This window comes from Haliotis rufescens, unplaced genomic scaffold (genome assembly GCF_023055435.1).
Source record: "Haliotis rufescens isolate VD_foot unplaced genomic scaffold, xgHalRufe1.0.p SCAF_16, whole genome shotgun sequence".
Lineage (NCBI taxonomy): Eukaryota > Metazoa > Mollusca > Gastropoda > Lepetellida > Haliotidae > Haliotis > Haliotis rufescens.
In genome coordinates, this window is record NW_025963846.1 from 23,156,348 (window position 1) to 23,176,927 (window position 20,580).

General features: G+C 42.5%; 1 protein-coding gene across 10 annotated transcripts in view; it reads left to right on the forward strand.

Moving 5' to 3' along the window:
- Positions 1-20,580, forward strand: part of LOC124133838 (plasma membrane calcium-transporting ATPase 2-like) — a 189,212-nt gene that overhangs the window by 33,673 nt on the left and 134,959 nt on the right. For all 10 annotated transcript variants that reach the window (XM_048397017.1, XM_048397020.1, XM_048397021.1 and 7 more), the window contains exon 3: positions 3,684-3,722. The gene's annotated coding sequence lies outside the window, so the exon portion shown is untranslated. The remainder of the gene's footprint in view (positions 1-3,683; positions 3,723-20,580) is intronic.

Here is a 20,580-nt window from a genome sequence, read left to right on the forward strand (position 1 = left end):
CAGGCTAGATTTGGGAGTCTTCACATCAATGCTTCTGACACAACCATCAGCTTCTGATGCTGCAATGAGGAAGATCAAAGATGGCCGATCTGGGATTTGATTTTTCCGTCTGGAGGTTCAATGAATTCAGTTCAAATCTATTTCTAATTTGCCTCCAATATTCGGTGAGCGACATTTGTATACTTAAGTCCCTCCGACTAAGACTGCATGAAATTGGGTTAATGGGTCTTTACAAGAAATTGTAGGAGAGAGTCAAACTGGATAGATTTTTCCGATAGTGCCCCTTGAGTTGACCTATGACTGGAGGTGTAACATTTCACCGCATCACGCCAGGCCATGCTGAGAGACATGATACAAACATTTCTCCTTATAGCCTGACTGGGAGTTTAAGGGCATGGCATTTTATATATGCTTTCAAAATCAATACCAGAATTGCTTCTCGCGTGTAACAAGCTGTAGGATGGGAGGATTTGAATTTCAGCGTTTCTTTTATGCCAGAATAAAAATTGTGCGTCGTGTGCTTTCTGTAAAGCGTATCTCTCCCGTGGTGAATCAACAGCTGCTGCATTAGATGGCTGACCCTTATTAATCAGTCACCCTTAGGAAGCATCGGGGTAGCCTTTAGGGCTGGGACGGGTAACTCGGGTACCTGGGTCGGATGGGTCCTGAGTAGGACCCGGGTACCCACAGTACTACCCGGACCCGTGGTAAGTCACGAGACATATTGTTTAATGACAAAAACTCATCGGAACTCAGTGATTACACTACAAGTCGCTAATGTTGCCATATCTTTCTGATGATGCACACATTCTTTTGACTTGTATATGTTTGAGTAAAGATAAAGCTTCAGTCAACATCAGTGTACGCATGATTTGATCGTTTCATAAGAGACCATATATCTATTATTGTCTCTGGTTTCATACATGTATCGAAACAGTTTTTGCCAGGGCTACAGTTAAACTACTCCCAGTTAGACATTGTGTTCCCAACACTTTAGACCTACAGTGGGTACCCGGGTAGGGTCGGGTAATAGGGGGTTGGGTACCCGGGTAGTAAATTTGGACTCGTCCCAGCCCTAGTAGCCTTGTGGCTCGAGTGTTTGCTTGTCCTCGGATACCCAGGTTTGATTCCATATATGACTACTATGTGAGTCTTAGCACTATGGTGGGAAGGGTGTGGGAAGGCGCCTATAGTTTTTTAAGCATTTGCTTTTTAAGCCAAAGGATTGTGTTTGTTCCCTACAGAGCTCTTTTCTGGTCTCCTGCCATCCTATTGCTTACTATTGCTAAAAGCAGCTGAAAACCATATTCACTCACTCACTCACTTAGCACTATGGGTGTTGCAGGGTGGTGGGGTAGCCTAGTGGTTTATGCTTTCCCGCATCACGCTGAAGACCTGGGTTTGATTCCCCACATGGGTACAATGTGTGAAGCCCATTCCTGGTGTCCTCCACTGTGATATTGCTGGAATATTGCCAAAAGAGGCGTGAAACCACTCACTCACTCACTCACACACTCACTCGCTAGGGTCTGTTTTCCGTTTCCAGCTAAAATGAGCGTTTCAAACTTGTGGGAACCTGTGGTCAATTTGTCGTAAGAGGGGACTTAATTGATTGGTTGTGAATGATTGCGTGCCATAGTGCCCCGATGGTATCAGGCTTTGCCCAGTTCAACCACTGGTTTGTCTGGCCAGACTTTATTATGTACAAGCCATACCCGGAATAGTGATTGAGGTGTTAACAGGTGAGGTGAGGTGAAATTGGGTTTATTGCACTTATGTAACGACGTGTCTGTCTGTCTGTCTGTCTGTCTGTACCCCACTCAGAGCAGACACAGTATACTGACTCCAAGTCGACCAGTTCTTGTTTTAGCCCCTTAATGCCGAGCGCCAGACAGGGTAACAAGTACAATCTTTCAACAACTTTTGGTATAATGCTGCCGCGAATCAAAACCCTGGAGGGGGCACAGGTGGCCAAGTCCTCTAAGGCGCCGCAATTCGCTGTGCAGAGTTGCGTCCCTTGGGCACGCCAGAAACCTATGATTGTGGGTTCGAATCCCGGTTCGCCCCGATTATGTTTCTAGGTTTGTCAGCACCATACCCGTGCTCATGGGTTTCACCGAAGTGGTAAACGTCTGAGACCTGCATCACTTCGGGCTTTCCTCCCACATTAAGCTGACATGCCACGATATAACTGGAATACTGTTAAAAGCGGCGTTAAACCCAACTCACTCACTCACTCGAACCCTGTATTTCCGCCATCCGGGAGGACACTCTTCCACTAGACCACAGAGGCGTTCTGCGGTGTAACAACAAACAATCCAAAAACATGTTGTGAAACAATGGACTGCCATGTTGCTGAAGCCTCGTCCCCTTTAAACCTACAGGATGCACTGTTCATTTATCAATCATGATAATGCATGGTTTATTACACACGATATTCCTGGGAGACATCTACTGTGCACAGGATGCAATAGATTGGTATTTGTACAGGGAGGGAGCGGAGTTCTGTTTGACAGTTTTGTAATCTGGCTGATGGATGGCTTTGCTTTGTCAGACCATACCCTGTTGTTTATGATGGAGATTCTTGGATAAAACAAAGCCAATTTATCACATTACTTCGGCATCTTGTAAAGAATGGGGTGAATTTTCGAGTGACCATATCATTTATGCTGTATTTCTAGCATATTGATTTTTAGCATGTGTTCATTCTTTCAGTGAAAAATAAGCTTGAAACTGTTCAGCATTTTGGATTAGTCAAAATTGAGAATGCATTTATTGAAAGGTTGCACAATTAATCACCTTGCTTTATCTGTCTGAAGAGCCTGGGTGTTGGACATGTTTCTAAATACTGACTATCGATCATGGTGGTAGGTAGCTTTCTGGACAATAAAGTGCAAATCAGTCCTTTAGTTTCACATAATCTGTTTACAAATAACATTGTGTGTCTTTGTGGACTCTTCTTAAAACATGGGGCACGGGTGGGCAGTTCATCAAGGTGCCTCAATTTCCCGTGCAGAGTTGCGTCCCTTGGGCACGCCAGAAACATGATTGTTAGTTTGGAACCCAGTTCGCCCCGATTATGTTTCTAGGTTTGTCAGCACCATGCTCCTGCTCATGGGTTTCACAGAAGTGATAAACGTTTTGAGACCTGCATTACTTCCGGCTTTTCTCCCACACTAAACTGACACGCTCACTCACTCACTCACATGGGGGCACGGGTGGCCCAGTCGTCTAAGGTGTTGGATTCGCTGTGCAGAGTTGCGTCCCTTGGACACGCCAGAAACCTATGATTATGGGTTCGAATCCCGGTTTGCCCTGATTATGTTTCTAGGTTTGTCAGCACCATACCCATGCTCATGGGTTTCACCGAAGTGGTAAACGTCCGAGACCTGCATCACTTCAGGCTTTCCTCTCACATTAAGCTGACATGCCGTGATATGACTGAAATACCGTTTAAAGCGGCGTTAAACCCAATTCACTCACTTACATCTGTTTTTCTACAAATTGTCAAGGTGCAAAGAACATGGAGAAAGTAAATATTGTTCCTGATAAATTCATCTGAATTATACATGTGTTTCGTAGTCTCCCGCTGTGGACATTATGGTATTGGTGGATGAAATCGTTTCTGCATATTAGATAATTGGTTATTTTATGTATATTCAGACTGTTTCTGACTTTTGCAGATTTTCATCTTGTTTGCTGACACGCTATGTGCTGAAGAGGTAAGTTGCTTCATGCCCTCATAGCAGAGTTAGAAATGTTTGTTTCCCCACTTGCATGCACGGACTTTGCACTAAGATTATCCATACTTGTATGCTTATGATTAGACTTGCAATACTTGAAGGTCATAGTGTCTATGCAAGTGGCACTAGTGGCACCAGTGGCCTTCCTTATGTATGATCAACAGGGGTCTACTTGTGCAAAGTAGTTGTGGTGCTACGATTATTGCAGGTTTGTTTTTAACTGTAGGAGTTCTGATACTTGACGCTAATATATGTTAAACTATGGGAGATGCACAGTCCTTGCACAGTCTATTGTAAACTGTGGTAGTTATGATAGTCCTAGCACAACCTATTGTAAACTGTGGTAGTTACGATAGTCCTTGCACAGTCTATTGTAAATTGTGGTAGTTACGATAGTCCTAGCACAGTCTATTGTAAACTGTGGTAGTTACGATAGTCCTAGCACAGTCTATTGTAAACTGTGGTAGTTACGATAGTCCTAGCACAGTCTATTGTAAACTATGGTAGTTACGATAGTACCAGCAAGCTTATTGTAAACTATGGTAGTTACGATAGTCCTAGCACAGTCTGTTGTAAACTGTGGTAGTTACGATAGTCCTAGCACAGTCTATTGTAAACTGTGGTAGTTACGATAGTCCTAGCACAGTCTATTGTAAACTGTGGTAGTTACGATAGTCCTAGCACAGTCTATTGTAAATTGTGGTAGTTACGATAGTCCCAGCACAGTCTTTTGTAATCTATGGTAGTATGATAGTTGACCACTAATCAGTGTTAAACTCCATCTGTCGAGTGGAGAGAGATTCTGCCCAGAGAGTGGAACGTCTAGTTCAATCCCTTGGTTGTGTCGTACCAAAAGATGTTAAAAGATGTTACCTGTTATTACCTTGCCTGGTGCTGTAGTGGGCCCTGTACTCTGACACAGCCAAAAGGCAAAAGCTTTAACTGTCCAAAGTTGTCTCCCTTAGTTCTTCCAGGATCATGTGATCACAAAGGACAACCTGCTCTCTGCTGTCCCCTCTCCCCTTTTGACAAGCCATGTTATAACTGAAATACAACAATTGCGGTGTTAATTCAAGCTCACTCCTATTTTGTTTTTATAAATCTGTTGCCAAATACTGAATTATATATACTGTTGTCTGCATGTCATGTTTATCCCCATGATCTAATTACTACTCTTATTTCAGGCACTAATAAACATGGGCGTCCTTTAATCTGACCTTTGTTGGCGTTTTTTATATGGGACTATTTTATACATTATTTTGGCATTTTCCATTTTCATTCAGCAGCTGTCGCCTCCTGAATAGTTGTAGTTTTAGCCCTTGTTGTCATCTGGATGATGCCATCTTTAGTGTTTCTTCCAGCCTCATCATGGCATCCTGTATTAAATGATCCTTAATGAGAACATTGAGTGATTTTTAACATATTAACATGAAAGTACCATGTTCTTATTTCAGTGCATGATTTGAGGCGTTTTTATTGATGAGAATTAACCAATAAGATGTGATACTAATTACTGATACTGAAAACAAGATGCAGCTAGTTTGACGTAGTTTCCGGTTTTTAAATGTTAATTTAGGTACGTGTCTGGCGGTTAACACCTTATCGTAGCAATTATTTTCTGGAATAGAGCTGTAGGGAGTTGCCCTTAACAGAAATATACCTCGCATGTTAATGATCATATTCTCAAATATATTTTGTTTGGTTTCATATTTTCTCAAGCTTTACTTTTTCCAAATAATGAGGTTTAAGCACTGACAGTCTATTTTTAACAGTTTGGTTCACATTACACAATATTTTTGAGTATCTAATTTCCATTTATGACTTTGCCTTTTTTAAACTGAAATTTCTGACGTATTTAGAGCCATTACAGGGAATTATCTAGACCCGCTCAGAGGCCATTATTTAGCCCCAAGTCTGTAAAAATTCTCAAATTGGAACTAAGGTGTTTCCAGTTCATTTTAAGTATTGTTATTACTAATATTTCTGCTTTTTACTTCGTTTTATCCATGAAGATCCAGGTTAGAATAGGTCTTGAGCAGCTCAACCCTGCTTGCCGTAAGAGGCGACTGACGGAATTGGGTGGTCAGGCTGGCAAACTTGGTTAGAAGATGGCCATGTCAAATGGCCATGTATCGCCAACAAAACTGTGAGGTCAGTCAAGCCAGTGACTCAATAATACCGTATTCAACGTAATAATATGCACAGACTTTTCTTTTGTATCATTTCAGGCTGTCAGCATAAACCACGAAAGCTACGATCTTTCAACATCTTTTTTTTGCACCAAATTTTATTCTAATAAGAGCCCCCTATTTTTAATTTTGAGAGTGCCGTAGGCGCTTATTACGTCGAATAAGGTATGTTCATATTGTCACATGATGTGCATGAATGAGTCACACAGGAATATTTTTACGACTTTCATCAGTTATAATGCTGTTACTGGCATACATTATTGTGAACTTGTTTGTACATTCGGAAACAGCAGTTTGCTAGTGCCTGCTTGCCACTTGCTTATCTGACTGGTGCTATTTTACACTTCTCAGGCCATCTTGCAACATGTACTGTTTTTCAACTGATGTCCTTTGCATATACAGTGAAATCAGCTAGTCAGGAATCTATTTGTCGGGGGAAATCTTTGCTAAATGTTTATTGTTTGTTTGTTGTGTGGTGGCAGCATGAAAATGATTGCCAGGACCAGACAAACAAGTGATAGATATTGTTAGCAACTGTACTGTCGGATGCGATATCACCACGCCTGACCATGTGATCCATTAAGTTGCCTCTTATGACCAGCGACCGGTGAAGATCCGGGGTAGAATAGGTCTTTAGCATCCCATGCTTGTCTCCCTGTGAAGATCCGGGGTAGAATAGGTCTTTAGCATCCCCCCCTTGTCTCCCTGTGAAGATCCGGGGTAGAATAGGTCTTTAGCATCCCATGCTTGTCTCCCTGTGAAGATCCGGGGTAGAATAGGTCTTTAGCATCCCATGCTTGTCTCCCCCGTGAAGATCCGGGATAGAATAGGTCTTCAGCAACCCATGCTTGTCTCCCTGTGAAAATCCGGGGTAGAATAGGTCTTTAGCATCCCATGCTTGTCTCCCTGTGAAGATCCGGGGTAGAATAGGTCTTTAGCATCCCATGCTTGTCTCCCTGTGAAGATCCGGGGTAGAATAGGTCTTTAGCATCCCATGCTTGTCTCCCCCGTGAAGATCCGGGATAGAATAGGTCTTCAGCAACCCATGCTTGTCTCCCTGTGAAAATCTGGGTTAGAATAGGTCTTTAGCATCCCATGCTTGTCTCCCCGTGAAGATCCGGGATAGAATAGGTCTTCAGCAACCCATGCTTGTCTCCCTGTGAAGATCTGGGATAGAATAGGTCTTCAGCAACCCATGCTTGTCTCCCTCGTGAAGATCCGGGGTAGAATAGGTCTTTAGCATCCCATGCTTGTCTCCCTGTGAAGATCCGGGGTAGAATAGGTCTTTAGCATCCCATGCTTGTCTCCCTGTGAAGATCCGGGGTAGAATAGGTCTTTAGCATCCCATGCTTGTCTCCCTCATGAAGATCTGGGATAGAATAGGTCTTTAGCAACCCATGCTTGTCTCCCCCGTGAAGATCCGGGGTAGAACAGGTCTTCAGCAATCCATGCTTGTCTCCCCCGTGAAGATCCGGGGTAGAACAGGTCTTCAGCAACCCATGCTTGTCTCCCTCGTGAAGATCCGGGATAGAACAGGTCTTCAGCAACCCATGCTTGTCTCCCCCGTGAAGATCCGGGGTAGAACAGGTCTTCAGCAACCCATGCTTGTCTCCCTCGTGAAGATCCGGGGTAGAATAGGCCTTCAGCAACCCATGCTTGTCTCCCTCGTGAAGATCCGGGGTAGAACAGGTCTTCAGCAACCCATGCTTGTCTCCCTCGTGAAGATCCGGGGTAGAACAGGTCTTCAGCAACCCATGCTTGTCATAACAGGCGACTATGCTTGTCGTAACAGGCGACTATGCTTGTCGTAACAGGCGACTAACCGGATTGGGTGGTCAGGCTCACTGAATTGGTTGATGCATGTCATCGTATCCCAATTGCGTAGATCGATGCTCATGATATCAATCGCTGGATTATAGCAGCTGGAATATTTCTGAATGCGGTGTCAAACAACAAACAAACAAACCTTATGACCAGCATTGGTTGCTGGGGACCAATCTGACCCAGAATCCCCATGGGGATATGGATTGAGAGTGGATGAGTGAGTGAGTATGATTTTACACTGCTTTTGGCAATATTCCAGCAATATCCCGTCAGGGGACACAAGAAAAGGGCTTCACCTAGGAGACCTGTTCTAGCCCGGAATGCCCATGGAGTTCTACTCTTAATTTCCATTGCTTTGTTACTGCTGGATATTTGTTAAAACAAGATCTGCACACCCCTTAATTGTTTCAGGGGTAAAACATCACCTCAAACAAACAGCTCTGAATGTGAATGAGTGAAACCGATAACTTCCTGTTTCTGTACGGGGTACAGAAATTTTATGAAATATAAAAATATTTTTTATTTGTTATTAAACTCTGCACTCCAGCTATATGACGGAGTCTGCTGGGGACGTATTCTAACGTATTCTAACCAAGAAACCAAGTCTGACATCTGATCCAACTGGGGGGCACGGGTGGCCCAGTCATCTAAGGTGCCTCAATTCGCTGTGCAGAGCTATGTTTCTAGGTTTGTCACCACCATACCCGTGCTCGTGGGTTTCACCGAAGTGGTAAACGTCTGAGACCTGCATCACTTGGGGCTTTCCTCCCACATTAAGCTGACACGCCGTGATATGACTGGAATAATGTTAAAAGCGGCGTTAAACCCAACTCACTCACTCACTCACTCTGATCCAACTGGTCAACTCTTATGGCCAGCATGGGCTGCTGGGGACATATTCTAACCAAGAGTCTCAATGGGGTGTATGAGGGGGTCCTAATAACAAGCCAGACAAATTATCCTGAGTTTTATTCTTCTGTGCATGGCTGTCGACGATGCAGCTAGCCAGAAAATTGCATTTTGAAATATTATCTTTGAATTGGCTTGATGTTTTGGTATTTTGAGATATGAAAGGTGTTGGGCTCATTAATATTTGATTTTGAACTTTCCGTCTTAGACTGGCGTTCTACTAATGTAAGCTACTGGAGTGTCGGTGTCTGTGATTGGATCAAGCATCTACACGGTCTGTCAGTGGCCGTTTGACCTATTCAGAGCTTGGGATTTAGTGGTATCGTGATTAAGTTTCAAATACTCTGTTGAAGACGTGTTATATTGTCTACGAGGTAACGGTACAAAGGGAAGTCTTTTTTTAGAGATGGACTTTGGTATTTTATTCAGTGTTTGAAAAAAACAAATAAAAATTAGGGGATCATGGTTATTATGCTAAAGTTATTATTCAGGATTTAGGGTCCATAGATTAAAGTACTACAATATTAAGAGACCCTAAGTTTGAAATCCAGAAAAAAATATTGATTGCTAAGTTTTAGATTAATTTTAGAGGTCGGTTTGGAAGAATTAAGAAACAAATAATTGTTTTGGATGTATTCTTTTAAGAGGATGCTCTAATGGAAATAAAATGGACGATCCATCTTCGGCTGGCCTACTTTGACTTCACCTGATGAAGGAGTAAGAACATACTCCGAAAACTTTGTTCTTCATAATAAAGAAGTAGACATCCATAAATTCTCTTCCTTATGTGTATCACTTCTAGAAGCCTTCCAAAGACTTGATACTTTGATTTATTTATCATTTGAAGAAAGTAAGACTAAACTTTATATTTTTATGCTATTACACATTGAGAAAATTTTGGTCAGCTGATTTGGCAGTAAACAAAACAACAATAAAATACAGAGTACTTTATTTGCAGATAAAAAGCAAATATTACTTTTAATTTTTTTGTCAGTTTGTTAAATCAGTTCTGTTTATGAAGATTAAATTCCATTACCGTATTCGACATAATAAGCGCCCAGGGCGCTCTCAAAATTAGAAATAGGGGGCTCTTATTTGAATATTATTTTGGTGGAAAAAACAGATTTGAAAGATAAATTTCATGGTTTATGCTGACGGTCTGAACTGTTTATATATGACAGATATATTTTTCCAGAATTTAATTGCTCATAATTAAGGGTGCATATAACACACGAGTGCGTATTATACACGAATAAAAAAGTCTTGTGTACATTGATCAATCGGAAGGGATGCTAATTGGGATTGTTCACTTGCCAATATATTAGTAAATATCGCCGTGGGCGCTTATTAGAGCCGGGCGCTTATTACGTTGAATAGGGTATTGAGAAATGTCTTACACTTTAAACTCCAGATGGGCAGCCTGGTGATGTTGATCAACAAGTACAATTTGAAAATTGGATGTGTTATCGTTATTCTATTGTCCCCCCCTCCATTATCTATGTCTCATTCTCGTTTTGTTGAGAATTATGTCCCCTTGTGTAATGGCCGTGCAGACCTCCTCCTGAAGTAGCGAGGAGACGCCCCAGGGGAAATGTTTGAAGGGAGCTTTAATTGGATGTGAGAACTTTGTGACATCTCAAGGTCACAGAAGAGACACCCTGCCTTCCCGACGTCCCAAACTGATACAAGAGGTCCCAGAAGACAAACCGATACATTTACTGCAGTTGACATATTTAACACCCCCGGCAGTGGAAATTTAATTATAGGGATATCTATGCGAATGAGAAGAAAACAAGCAGTGGAACAGCTTTCAGGAAACATTTATTGATGTTCCCGTCACTGAATTTGATGTTTCTGTTGGTTTATGCCACGGTCAGCGAATAGCGACTATTTTTGAACAAGCATAATTCTTTTGAGCTCAGCTCCCCTTTAGAAAAATGCAGTGATGGTCACTCCTGTCCAAGAAAACCACAATTCGTCGAATGACGTCAACAGTCTTCAGCTTTGACGTCGCTTTTAGTGTGACATCATTCCGACCTTACATCACTCACTCACTCACTCACTCACTCACTCACTCACTAGAATAGATAAACAAGTGGTTGATAGTGAGACCGACCATGCTGTCAGTGGATGTGGGCCATTAGTCAGGTCTCAGTCTGATGCTCATCCATCCTCGTGATAATTGGTTCAGAGGTTGGTCTTGGATGATGTACAGAGTTGTGTCCCTTAGGTGTACCAGGATCATATGATCATGAGTTGGAATCCCATAATGGCTCTGACAGCAGAGTTTTGATTTGATGTACATAGTTGTGTCCCTTGGATGTACAAGGATCATATGATCATAAGTTTGAATCCCAGAATAGCTCTGACAGCTGAGTTTTGATTTGATGTACAGAGTTGTGTCCCTTAGGTGTACCAGGACCATATGATCATGAGTTTGAATCCCAGAATGGCTCTGACAGAATTTGATTTTTTCTAACATATGCATCACTTCGGGCTTTCCAACTACATTATGCTGACATGTTGATACGACTGAAATACTGTTTAAAGCAGCGTAAAACACTCACTTGTGCTGGGATACAGTATCGATACTTGAGAGGGGGCTTATGGGAGTAGCTCATCAAGTGTGTTGGTAAAAGGCTGATGAAGACCAATGAAATAGCTCTGACATTGTCTACACTAGAGTAAAATCTTCATCACATAAAGGAGATGCTCTCCAAGAAAAAGGGATTGAATTGCCAACAAGATTTCTATCCTTGATTGAATTTCACACTCACCATGGAACCATAAAAAGTTTTTGTGTGTATGCTGGAGCCTGTGTATTGATCTGCCGTTGAGAAGCAACTTTTTGTCTTTTTATTTCCTGGGAAAGTATGTTGCTTGCCTGTACATTTCAACATGAGATTTTGTACCTCTGTTCGTGATCAAGAAATCTCAACACAAGCTGTGGTGAAAAACACTTGTTTTCTATCATTTCGTTTTTAGGGGATTTTTTTCATTCTGTTGGAGAAATTGTGATGAGTTTTATTGTAATGGCTCCTGTGTGAGCGCTGTGTGTTAGTATATGTCGACTTAAGCTACTGTATTCGAGGTAATAAGCGCCCAGGGCGCTCTCAAAATTAGAAATAGGGGGCTCTTATTAGAATATTGTTTTGGTGGAAAAAACAGAGTTGAAAGATAAATTTCGTGGTTTATGCTGACAGCCTGAAGTGTTTATGTACGACAGATACATTTTTCAAGAATTTAATTGCCCATAATTAAGGGTGCATATAACGCACGAGTGTGTATTATACACGAATAAATAAGTCTTGTGTACATTGATCAATCGGAAGGGGTGCTAATTGGGATTGTTCACTAGCCAATATATTAGCAAATGTCGCCGTGGGCGCTTATTAGAGCGGGGCGCTTATTACGTCGAATACGGTAATTGATTTTCTGTCTGAATCTGAAGTCCATCATATGAATTAGCGTTTGGCGGATTGCCCTTTATGGCAAGGAAAATATTTTTGATATACTTTCTACAGTGATTTGTTAACTTAATGGTGGAATGTACTACTCTTTACCGCTAGAGGTTAAAATTAGGGCTGGGACAGGTAACTCTGGTGCTCGGGTCAGATGGGTACTGAGTAGGACCTGGGTACCCACAGGACTACCCAGACCCGTGGTTAATCACGTGATGTATTGTTTCATGGCAAAAATTCACCATATAACAACATGGTTACACAACAATTTTAAGTCTAGTAAATTTGGGCTCGTCCCAGCCCAAGTTAATATATATGTTTTCCTAAGAAAGTGATTGTGTCAGAATATATTCAAACACATCACAGAAATAAAAAGAATCGTCTTTTGGACATGGTTAAGTTTTGTATGTAGCGATATTAATTTTCTCTCAGTAAAATAAATGTAGGAATTATGTTTTGAATTACACAGGAATCATGCTTGTTTGTAGATGAATGTCAAAGAGTTACCTCCCTTCCATCAATTTTGTCTTTGCATGCTGAATGTATTATCAGGATGTCATAACACCATCCAATGCTATGGGATACTTGGCATATTGAAAGCAACCTACTTAAAACAGATGGTACCATCCAATCCATTGAAATATGATTGTATCATGCAGACCGTTTAAGAAAAATAATGTAGACATGTATTATTCATGAATCGCATATATTAGTTGTGTTGTCTCTAGTTTTTTGTGTGATATTTGGTAGCACTAGCATACAATGATACAGTGATCATAAAATATGTGGAAAATGCAGAACATTGCAGGTGATTTCTGTTAATGCAAACTGGCTCCTTGTCCACAGGTAATGTTTTATTTAGTCGCTATTAATGTCAGCACCATACCCGTGCTCGTGGGTTTCACCGAAGTGGTAAACGTCCGAGACCTGCATCACTTCGGGCTTTCCTCCCACATTAAGCTGACACGCTGTGATATAACTGGAATACTGTTCAAAGCGGCGTTAAACCCAACTCACTCACTCACTCACTAGTAGCTATTAATTGTTTTTGGACTTTATCCTGAACACAGATGATGCCAAGTTTTGAATGGTATTTTTAATATGGTGATGAAAATGTTTAGAAACTCAACTGTGAATGTATATGTCTGATGGTTTTGGGGGGCACGGGTGGCCCAGTCGTCTAAAGAGCCGCAATTCGCTCTGCAGAGTTGCATCCCTTGGGCATGCCAGAAACCTATGATTGTGGGTTCGAATCCAGGTTTGCCCCGATTATATTTCTAGGTTTGTCAGCACCATACCGTGCTCGTGGGTTTCACCAAGTGGTAAAGGTCTGAGACCTGCATCACTTCGGGCTTTCCTCCCACATTAAGCTGACTGGATTACTGTTAAAAGCGGCGTTAAACCCAACTCACTCACTCACTCACTCTGATGGTCTTAGTGTTTTTCGGGTGACTTGACTGCTTACATGTAGTAATTGTCTATGCTTGTCCAACAATGGTGGTCTGGCTCGCTGACTTGGTTGATGCATTTCTTCATATCCAAATTGTGTGGATTGATGCCCATGATATCAATCACTGGATTGTCTGTTCCAGACTCGGAATATTGCCGAGTGTGGCGTCAAACAAAAATCAATCAAGTTTTGGTCACTCTTTGTACTTCATACAATATAAGAATGTTTAATTCAAGACTTGTGTCACAATGTCAAGCTTGATTTTATTCAGGCCACCTCAGGGTACAGGGGGGGCGGTCGGGTAGCCTAGTGGTTAAAGCGTTTGCTCGTCACGCCGAAGACCCGGGTTCGAATCCCGACATGGGTACAATGTGTGAAGCCCATTTCTGGTGTCCCCCGCCGTGATATTGCTGGAATATTGCTAAAAGCGGCGTAAAACCATACTCACTCACTCACTCAGGGTACAGGAACTAGTCTCTACTGAAGATGCCTCGCTATGCAGTTTTACTTTATTTTGAAACAGTTTTTCCTTGTATCTTCTTACATTATTTAGGAACTACGTGCGTGTGTATGAGGTCTATATATATTTCAAAGGCAATGAACTAAAATGATACCACATTGTTTGTTTGTTGTTTGACACTGTATCATCAATATTCCAACTGTATGACGGCGGTCTGTTAATAATCAAATCTGGACCAGACAATCCAGTGATTGACATAATTAGCATCGATCTACGCAATCGGGATACGATGACATGCATCAACCAAGTCAGCGAGCCTGACCACCTGATCCCGTTAGTCGCCTCTTACGACAAGCATGGTCGTTTTTTGCGGCAAGCATGGGTTGCTGAAGACCCATTGTAATCTGGATCTTTGTGGGGTCTGTTGTTATTAATGAGACACAAAGGCTATTAACATGTGTTGCAAACTGAAAACGAATGTCTGAAGTGCAGCAAGTTTGACATTAACATAATTGTTCCATGCATGTAGATGTCCTGCCAGGTCCTGCCGAGTGGGGAGTATTCATTGTTTCAGCATTTACTTGTGTAATTATGTGTGTATAATTACACCTTATTATCAATCAAAATATGCAGAAAAGATAGTGTTCTTTGCTCGTTTGGATGATAATTATTTTGAAATAAATGTTAAATGTCATCAGATGGGTTTAGGAATTGCCTGTTTTGCATTTCTTTGTTCTTTTTCTTGTTTATTGAATAAGGACCATGCATTTCCACTTGTATGGTGATGAACATGTCCCACAGAGATCTGAACTTGTATTGGTATATTGGTGAAACGTTTAAAGTGGGCTGAATCTCACTATCAGTGATTTTCATGACCTTCGGAGATCTACACTTGTATTGGTATATCGGTGAAACGTGTGAAGTGGCCTGAATCTCATTATCAGTGACCTTCGGAGATCTACATTGTATTGGTATATCGGTGAAACGTGTGAAGTGGCCTGAATCTCACTATCAGTGACCTTCGGAGATCTACACTTGTATTGGTATATCGGTGAAACGTGTGAAGTGGGCTGAATCTGACTATTTTTGCTTCAGCGCAAATGTATGATTTCCAGTAATTCTTCAAATTAGAGTATGGATTCTCTCGAAGGGCAAATAGGTTACAGTTTTGTTGTTTAAATGAAGCTGAAGGTATTTGATTGCTTCATTACTCACTGCGGAGGACATGAAAAAACTGCCATGTATTGTTTTCTGTTGTTCAAAACTCCCAACTTCCTCTCTACCAACTGAGGCCTGCACCAATGTGCTTGTACCAATGTGCTTGTACCAATGTGCTTGTACCAATGTGCTTGTCAGCGGAGTTGAAGTATCTCCCATCTTGGTGTGACGTATTAAAATAACTTGACATTTTGGAAACAGATTGAACGTAATCAACCTTCCAGTGATTACGAAATTTCCAGTGAACTCCCCTGCACTTAAGACAAAGTTGGCGCTGAAGGAAAATAGTATCTGTTTGATACGGCCAGCCCAGCCTACACACGAAGATAAACCTAGAATAATGGTCAGTTATGGTAGACGGTGGAGTTCAAGCCCCAAACAGGTCCAGATTTAACCTGGTGAATAGACCATTATTGGGTTACCAATTTACTTGATGATACCATGATGTCTACCTGATTAGATACAATACTCTGTAATGGTAATATGATTTAATATTGGGAGAAAATTACTAAGTATCGATGAATATAATTTTGAACCATGGAACCTTCGCTGACTATCAATATAGTGCAGTGTTTTAGTCTCTCTTCTGGAAGTGCTGGAAACTTTTAGTCTCTCTTCTCGGAGTTTATAGTCCCTCTGGCGGCAGTGTGGGGAGTCTGTAGTTTCTCTACAGGCAGTTTAGGGAGTCTTTAATCTCTCTACTTTAATCCCTCTGGCGTCAGTGTGGGGAGCTTCTCTACAGGCAGTATAGGGAGTCTTCAGTTTCTCTACAGGCAGTGTGTGGAGTCTTCATTCTGTCTACTGGCAGTGTGGGGAGTCTCTGGTCTCTACTGGCAGTGTGGGGAGTCTTCAATCTCTCTAGTGGCAGCGTGGGGAGCCTTCATTCTCTCTACTGGCAGTGTGGGGAGTCTTCATTCTCTCTACGGGCAGTGTGGGGAGTCTTCATTCTCACTACTGGCAATGTGGGGAGTCTTCATTCTCTCTACTGGCAGTGTGGGGAGCCTTCAGTCTCTCTACTGGCAGTGTGGGGAGTCTCTGGTCTCTACTGGCAGTGTGGGGAGTCTTCAGTCTCTCTACTGGCAGCGTGGGGAGCCTTCATTCTCTCTACTGGCAGTGTGGGGAGTCTTCATTCTCTCTACGGGCAGTGTGGGGAGTCTTCATTCTCACTACTGGCAATGTGGGGAGTCTTCATTCTCTCTACTGGCAGTGTGGGGAGCCTTCAGTCTCTCTACTGGCAGTGTGGGGAGTCTCTGGTCTCTACTGGCAGTGTGGGGAGTCTTCAGTCTCTCTACTGGCAGGGTAGGAAGTCTTCATTCTCACTACTGGCAGTGTGCAGAGCCTTCATTCTCACTACTGGCAGTGTGGGGAGTCTTCAGTCTCTATACAGGCAGTGTGGGGAGTCTCTGGTCTCTACAGGCAGTGTGGGGAGTCTCTGGTCTCTACAGGCAGTGTGGGGAGTCTCTGGTCTCTACAGGCGGTATAGGGAGTCCTCAGTCCCCTTCTGGTGTTGGGAGTCAACAGTTCGTACATGTTTCCTTGAGCGTTATCAAAGGAGGCTCCAGTCCATGGCGTCAGAAGGGAAAGTCACAGATTGTCCTCTTAGTCAATATTCTATAAGATCAAATCACTTTCATGTTACTGGAAATCTTGTATCCAAATACTTTTAGAAAAACAGTATTAATTAATGTCCAGAGCTGTCCAGTTAACTGTTATTGTTGTCATGTCTGACCTGTTTGATGTACCGAGTTTTTGGGGTTGTTGAGAAAGTTTCCCGAGATCAGAGATTCCATGCATAGTGTCCTCTGCCTTGTCATCTTTGTGCACTATTTAGGGGAGTCCAGGGACATCCACAAATACTCATCTCGTGGCAACAGAAACGCTTCATAGGAAGAGTCCGTCTTTCATATTTCACTTCTTCAGGTGAGAATTTTTGTAAAGGATCGTCTGCAATATGTCTTGTTTGTCGTACAATTATGTTTTTTCAATGTCAGTTTCTGTGAAAAAGATGCATCACAGAGACGTCGCTCTATAAGTACGAGAAAAAATCACCCTGACGATCAGACGAGTCTTTGTTTGTATCAAGATGGCACACGTTATGGGATAGGCTGATCAGTAATTCAGAAAGATTGTGGTCATGTCAGTGCAACAAACAAGAACTAAAAATCATTGAACACTGCTACATTCTGAGGATGATTAGGATCTTTGTCTATCAGGGCCACAGAACTCTTCTACTTCAAATAGGAAACTTCCATATAAATACTTATTGATTACTGGAAGCAAATATTCTTGACAAAGATTCTGTTGAGAAGAAATGGACTCAAATTGCTGGCAACAGTGGAACGAGGCAGGCGTGTGTACTCTCGGTACCGCCATAACCTTGAGGCGCTTACATAATGACCCAGATTAATTGATACCGGTACCCATATTCAGTGCAGATTAAATTTTGCATCGTTGACTTGCTGAGCTGGTTGAAGTCACCTCTCAATCAGAAGCTTGTGGTTCACTTTAATTTAATCATAGTGAGTGATGCATGGTTTAATATACCTTTCCTCAGCCAGGAGATGACTGGGAGAACAGATGGAATAATATATTGGCAGTGTTTGGCCAACAAGCTGGGGAGCCCTCCAGATGCATTAACACGCTTAATCAAATCCTGGCCTTCGTTCTGATTGGACCAGGTTTACCAATCTGCAAGCTTGGCAACTGGTCCACGTCTACTGCAAGGTCCTCCGAGTCACTTTCAGAGCACAAAAGGATACCTTGGACAGAAGGACAGCCTTTTATTTCTTGAAAGTATTTCTCGGTGTTGGCATAGTGCTATGATTACCTGGTGTTACCCTTGCCGTGATATTACTTGAATATTGCTAAAAACGGCGTAAAACCATACTCACTCACTACTATGATTACAAGAAAGATGGCCAATTACATCACATGGAGGTGTCAATATTGAAATGATAAGTCCTAATAAATTCTTAAAACCTAGATAATCTGTGGTTTATATGTTTGGTATTGTCAAGTACAGCATGTCGTTTCTATCATCCAATTTCGATGTGCCGTTCACAGATTTTTCATCACCTTATGTTTTTATTGTGTAGGCTGAACAATGAGTTGACATAGTGCCACACGCTTTTCTCTGACTTGGCATGAACATGATTATCAGGCTCACATCAGTCCATGCAATGATTGTTACGTTCATTGAATGGCCTTAAAGCTGAAGTGAAATTTTTGTACAGGATTGTTCCTAGTGCAAGAGACAGTACTGGTAAGTGAGGTACGTGTTGCATCTGCAATCATCAAGGCTATCTTAGCAACAATCATAGGCAATGATAATTTATTGATTCAAGACTTGAAAACCTCTGCAAATCATACATAGGCTAGAAAGCCTTGCCATGTGTTAATATACTGGTAATGATTTGCATTAGCACATGGTCCAAGTCGACATCCTCAGAAGCTCTGATGACATGGTACGAGCAGGAGGACCTGTTATGCACATGGTAGCACATGGTAGCACATGGTCCAAGTTCACGTCCTCAGAAGCTCTGATGACATAGCACGAGCAGGAGGACCTGTCATGCACATGGTAGCACATGGTCTAAGTGTGTGACCTCAGTTCAGATGACATGGCATGAGCAGGAGGACCTGTCATGCATATGGTAGCACATGGTCCAAGTCTGTGACCTCAGTTCAGATGACATGGCACAAGCAGGAGGACCTGTCATGCATATGGTAGCACATGGTCCAAGTCTGTGACCTCAGTTCAGATGACATGGCACGAGGAGGAGGACCTGTCATGCACATGGTAGCACATGGTCCAAGTCTGTGACCTCAGTTCAGATGACATGGCACGAGGAGGAGGACCTGTCATGCATATGGTAGCACATGGTCCAAGTCTGTGACCTCAGTTCGGATGACATGGCATGAGCAGGAGGACCTGTCATGCATATGGTAGCACATGGTCCAAGTCTGTGACCTCAGTTCAGATGACATGGCACGAGGAGGAGGACCTGTCATGCACATGGTAGCACATGGTCCAAGTCTGTGACCTCAGTTCAGATGACATGGCACGAGGAGGAGGACCTGTCATGCATATGGTAGCACATGGTCCAAGTCTGTGACCTCAGTTCGGATGACATGGCATGAGCAGGAGGACCTGTCATGCACATGGTAGCACATGGTCCAAGTGTGTGACCTCCCTTCGGATGACATGGCACGAGGAGGAGGACCTGTCTTGCACATGGTAGCACATGGTCCAAGTCTACGTCCCCAGAACCTCTGATGACATGGCATGAGCAGGAGGACCTGTCATGCACATGGTAGCACATGGTCCAAGTCTGTGACCTCACTTCGGATGACATGGCACGAGGAGGAGGACCTGTCATGCACATGGTAGCACATGGTCCAAGTCTGTGACCTCACTTCGGATGACATGGCACGAGCATTGGAAGGACCTATGTCTGGCTTCAGACCAGAAGGGCAGATTATAGCCGGTGAAATCCAATTTGGCGTGTGTCATTGATATCCCCCTCGCAGTCATTTGATTAACCTGACATAGCTTGTGACAGGTGCATGTTGCTTGGACACCCTCTCGAGCAAAATCTGATTTATTTATTTCTGCATATGCATACGTCCTCCATTGGTGGCAAAGGATGAAATTAGAGTGTGTCGCAAAGCAGGTTTTGCCACCGACTCACACAGCTCCAAACATCTATATATCAGAGGACAGCCTCTTACACAGCCTTGAAATCATTGATTTTTGGGGGGCCCAATCACATTGATGGTAAAATCTCCAGATTTTACACCAACCTTACCGAACTCACCCCTCAATGTCTTTTCTCTCGACTTTTAGGTAGAGTGTTATTCACGGAAAGGATTTGGTCATATTAGTGTCTAGGTCAGATTGACTAAATTGCTCAGCTTTCCATCCAAGAATGCTTTTAAGACATTAATTTTCAAGATAAAGTATGCACATTGAACGGCTGACTTTGATGAATTGTCCATGTTCTTTAATGTGAAGAGTGAGTTGCAAGCCCTCCCTGAGAGGTTAATAATGATCAGAGGATGATTTGTCCAAGATTGGGAAAGACCCTGACTCCCTGGTTTTCAACGCTATTAAATGTTTTCCCATATGCCTAGTATTTCTCCGTGAAGTGCAGAACACATCATTTTCAGCCTCCATGTTTTTCAGTTCCCCATTTTAAGGGACTTGACATTACTGGAGACTGATTGTGTGTTTCCAGGAGTGGTGACATCGAGATCTGACACTTTGCCTCTGCTCTTATCCATTGTTAAATATTTTCAAAGCTTTTGTTTCCTAATTAAAGCGAAG